The following is a 4,976-nucleotide window of genomic DNA, read 5'->3' on the forward strand; positions in this document are numbered from 1 at the left end:
ATCACCATTTGAATTCATGGGTTAGGAAGATTAAGGGTGATTAGGTTAGAGCTAGGATGTTTTAGTGTAGATCATTCCAAAACCTTGCTAGTAGAGTAATCACAATGCATCTTCTGAGTTAGCTTCTCAAAAGTTGATCTTTAGGCATTTCCCACCCAAAAGGTGTTCGATGAAATGCCTGAAACAACTCTTCTAAGCTTTTAGCATATTTTGCCAATGACATTTGTTGTTAGAAGTGCTAAGATAGCCTTAGACCTGTTAGTAATGATTGCTTCCATATTATTCAACCAAAGACATTTGTTGTTTGAAATGTGTTAGTAAATGAACATTCATCTAGACATAGAGTTTGTTTAGAATTGTGTCTAAGCTTAAGGTTGATAGTTTGATTGTTCGTCTGCCATCCTTAGTTCGAAACTTGATCACCCAAGGTCTAATTCATATGCCAATGAGTTCTCATTTTCCTTAGTTAAGAAAGTCAACTCATTTACCGCTTTTATTATTCTGAAACTGAATCAGCTTTATTTATTAGCTTAGAAATCATTTGAAATCACTGGTTGCACTTAGATTGAGTGAGTACTTGCATTCTCATTGCTTCGAATTCCCTTAGAATTGGTTCGACAATCATTTATACTACAACATTTGTCTTAGGAGCCTTGAAAACTCCTAACATCAAATTGGCGCCGTTGCCAAATTCTGAGTAGATTTGAACATTGAGATTTAGTCACTTGCTTGAGACTAAGTCATTTTTATTTTCTTTTGTTACTGATTCTCTTTCTTCACCTCCCTTTAATCTACAGGTGTATGAACTTGCGGAGCAGGGGTCCATCAAACCTAGTTCCAAGAGCTGCAGACATCAGAGCTTTAGAAAGAGAGTGTGCTAGAAAGAGAAGAGAAGAAGAGCAACAGGCTCAATTGCAGAGATTGGACACTGATATGGGTGACATACCTCAAAATGATGCAGGCGTCAATGGAGCTAACAACGTTCCACAAAACCAACAGCGAGCAGCTCGACCCATTGGCACTTACGACCGCCCCAACATTCATGGCCATAGATTGGGAATCCAAGCATCCGATGTGGCAGCCAACAACTTTGAGATCAAGTCAGGACTCCTCAACGTGATAGAGAACAATAATTATCATGGCTTGGCTTTGGAGGACCCATTCGATCACTTGGACAGGTTCGACAGCTACTGTGGGTTGTCAAAAACCAATGGTGTGTCTAAGGATGCCTTAAAGCTGAAGTTATTCCCTTTCTTTTTGGGGGATAAGACACGACAGTGGGAGAAGTCTCTACCAAGCGACTCTATCACCACTTGGGATGACTGCAAGAAAGCTTTCTTGGAGAAGTTCTTTTCTACTTCAAGAACTGCTAAGCTGAGAAATGAGATCTCCAGCTTTCAACAGAAAGGCTTGGAAGGATTCAGTGAAGCCTGGGAGAGATTCAAAGGCTACCAAGCTCAATGCCCTCATCATGGATTCTCTAAGGAAAGCCTGCTGAGCACATTTTACAGAGGAGCACTTCCTAAGTACAGAGCCAGATTGGATACAGCTAGCCATGGGTTCTTCTTGGGAAGAACAGAGGAGGATGCAGAGCAGCTGGTAGACAACATGGTCAAGAGTGATGCAGTCTACAATGGAGACCACGACAGAGGCAGTAGAACATATGACAAGCAGACGAGGAAGGAGTTAAAGGCTCTCCAGGATAAGATTGATATTCTCATTGCTGATAAGACCACCCAGGAGCAGCTGCACTTTGTTGGTAACCCAAACCAAGAAGCCACACCTGTTGTCCAGGAAGTTAATGGTTTGGAAGGGCAAGAAGAGTTGTGCTTCATCAACAACAATGGTAGCTGGTACAAGAAAGAGCCAAACTTTCAGTACAACAACTACCAACAGAGATCTTACCCCAACAACCAACAGAGTGGTTATCAGCCTAGATACAACCAGCAAGCCAGCTACCAACCTCAGCAAACCACTCCTCCTGGTTTCCACAACAAAGAACAACAACCTGCCCAACAACAACCTACCACTTCTACCTCTACTCCTCAAGTCAGCAGCACTGATGCCCTACTAAAACAAATCTTGGAGTCTCAGACAAGAAGTGAGAAGCATGTTGGCTATGAGTTGAAGAACCTTCACTCAAAGATTGATGGAAGCTACAATGAGCTCAACAACAAGTTCAGAACCTTGGAGAACCAGTTTGCTGCCATGAACACTCAACAAAATCGCCAACAAGGTTCTTTACCTGGAAAATCTGAGCAAAACCCCAAGGAGACCATGAAAGCTATCACCCTCAGGAGTGGTAAGGAGTTACCTCAGAAAGCTCTCACCAAGGATGCTGAGAAACAAGGTGAGGGGGTTGCCATCAACATAGATGATGAAGTGGTGATTGTTGATGAGAAAATCAATGATGAAATCTTGGAGAAGATTGTGGAAGCAAAAGGTAAAGGAAGGTTGGGGAAGAGAAGAAAACAGTGAAAGATGGTGAAGTTGTTGCTCCAGCAAGTGAGAATTTTTTGTTCCTCCTCCCTATGAACCCAAACTACCATTCCCTGGTAGATTCAAGAGGCAGCTGCTAGAGAAGTACAAAGCTCTATTTGAGAAGCAAATGAGTGAAGTTCAAGTCACAATGCCCATCATTGATGCTTTCATGCTGATTCCTCAATATAGCAAGTTCCTGAAAGATGTTGTAGCTGCAAAGAAGAAGGAGATGGAGGGCATGATGATTCTCACTCATGAGTGCAGTGCCATCATCCAGAGGCTTGTTGTTCCAAAGAAGCTAGAAGATCCAGGATGCTTCACATTACCTTGTGCTCTTGGACCTATGGTATTTGATAGATGTCTCTGCGATTTGGGAGCTAGTGTCAGCTTGATGCCTTTATCTGTTGCTAAGAAGCTTGGTTTCACTCAGTACAAGAAGTGTAGACTGTCTCTGGTATTGGCTGATCGTTCAGTGAAGTACCCTGTGGGTATCTTGGAGGACCTCCCCGTTATGGTTGGAAAATATGAGATCCCTACAGACTTTGTGGTGCTTGAGATGGGTGAGGAAGCTGCAGATCCTTTAATCCTTGGAAGGCCTTTCTTAGCTACAGCAGGAGCAATTGTTAATGTGAAAGAGGGCAAGATTGATCTCCACTTGGGTAAAGGGCATGTTCTTCACTTTGACATCAAGGAGGTAATGAAGAAACCAACAGTTCAAGGGCAAGTTTTCTACATTGAAGAGATGGATGCCCTTGCTGATGAGCTCCTTGAAGAGTTGTCACTAGAAGACCCTCTACAACATGCTTTGACGATAGAGAGGGAAGCTGAAGTGATTCAGAACCTGGAGAGTGCTGCCTATGGGATGATGTTGGATTCACACAGAGGATTTGGTAGTAAGGATCAGTATGAGGAGCTGCCTCAAATTGTCCATCAGGAAGCCTCGGTCATTCAACAAGGGGACACCCAGCAAGACGACTGGAGCGAGCTTAAGGCGCCTAAAGTGGAGCTTAAACCTCTCCCCATGGTGTAAGGTATGCATTTCTTGGTCCTAATGGAACTTATCCAGTCATTGTGAGTAGTGAACTTACTGAAACTGAGCTATCTGAACTTTTGAAAACACTTAAAAGATTTAGAAAAGCAATAGGTTACTCACTTGATGACATCAAGGAATATCACCCTCTTTGTGTATGCATAGGATACATCTTGAGGATGAATCAATGACTTCTATCAAGCATCAAAGAAGGTTAAATCCTAACCTGAAGGATGTTGTAAAGAAAGAGATTCTTAAACTCTTAGATGCTGGTGTTATCTACCCTATCTCAGATTCTAAATGGGTATCTCCTGTGCATGTTGTGCCAAAAAGGGTGGTATAACTGTGATTAAAATGACAAGGATGAATTGATACCAACAAGAACAGTCACTGGGCATAGAATGTGTATTGATTACCGAAAACTGAACTCTGCATCTAGAAAAGATCATTTTCCACTTCCATTTATTGATCAGATGCTTGAGAGACTTGCAAATCATTCATTCTATTGCTTTCTTGATGGATATTCAGGATTCTTCCAGATCTCCATACATCCAATGATCAGGAGAAAACAACATTCACATGTCCTTATGGTACCTTCGCATATCAAAGAATGCCATTTGGTCTATGTAATGCTCCAGCCACCTTTCAAAGGTGCATGATGTCGATCTTTTCTGATCTGATTGAGGATGTTGTGGAGGTGTTCATGGATGATTTCTCTGTCTATGGATCTTTGTTTTCTGCTTGTTTGTCAAATTTGTGCAGGGTCCTACAAAGATGTGAAGACACCAACCTTGTGCTGAACTGGGAGAAGTGTCACTTCATGGTCAAAGAAGGGCTTGTGTTGGGACACAAGATATCAGAGAAGGGGATTGAGGTGGATAAGGCTAAATCGATGTCATGGTTGGTTTGCCCCCACCGAAAACAGTGAAAGACATGAGAAGTTTTCTTGGTCATGCTGGATTTTACAGGAGATTCATCAAGGACTTCTCAATGATCACTAGACCATTGACCAGGCTGCTCTGCAAAGAAGCCACATTCAGCTTTGATGTGGAGTGTCTAGAAGCCTTCAAGAAGTTGAAAGGTGAACTCATCAGTGCTCCAATTGTCCAGCCACCTAATTGGGATCTCCCCTTTGAGATCATGTGTGATGTTAGTGATTATGCTGTGTGAGCTGTTTTGGGGCAGAAGAAAGATGGCAAGACACATGTGATCTACTACGCGAGCCAAACCCTGAATGATGCTCAGATGAGATATGCCACAACAGAGAAGGAGATGCTAGCCATTGTCTTTGCCTTTGAGAAGTTCAGAAGCTACTTGGTGGGATCTAAAGTCATTGTCTACACAGATCATGCTGCGTTGAGACACCTTTTGGCGAAGAAGGATGCAAAGCCCAGGCTCTTGAGATGGATTCTTTTGCTGCAAGAGTTTGATTTAGAGATCAAGGACAAGCCAGGAGTTGAGAATG

General features: G+C 42.6%; 1 non-coding gene across 1 annotated transcript; it reads right to left on the reverse strand.

The window, feature by feature from the left end:
* Positions 1 to 1,371: 1,371 nt before the first annotated feature.
* On the reverse strand, positions 1,372 to 1,478 carry LOC125590811. Its single transcript, XR_007326813.1, has one exon. It is a non-coding gene; the product is annotated as a small nucleolar RNA R71 (small nucleolar RNA).
* Positions 1,479 to 4,976: the final 3,498 nt, after the last annotated feature.

This window comes from Brassica napus, chromosome C7 (assembly GCF_020379485.1).
Source record: "Brassica napus cultivar Da-Ae chromosome C7, Da-Ae, whole genome shotgun sequence".
Lineage (NCBI taxonomy): Eukaryota > Viridiplantae > Streptophyta > Magnoliopsida > Brassicales > Brassicaceae > Brassica > Brassica napus.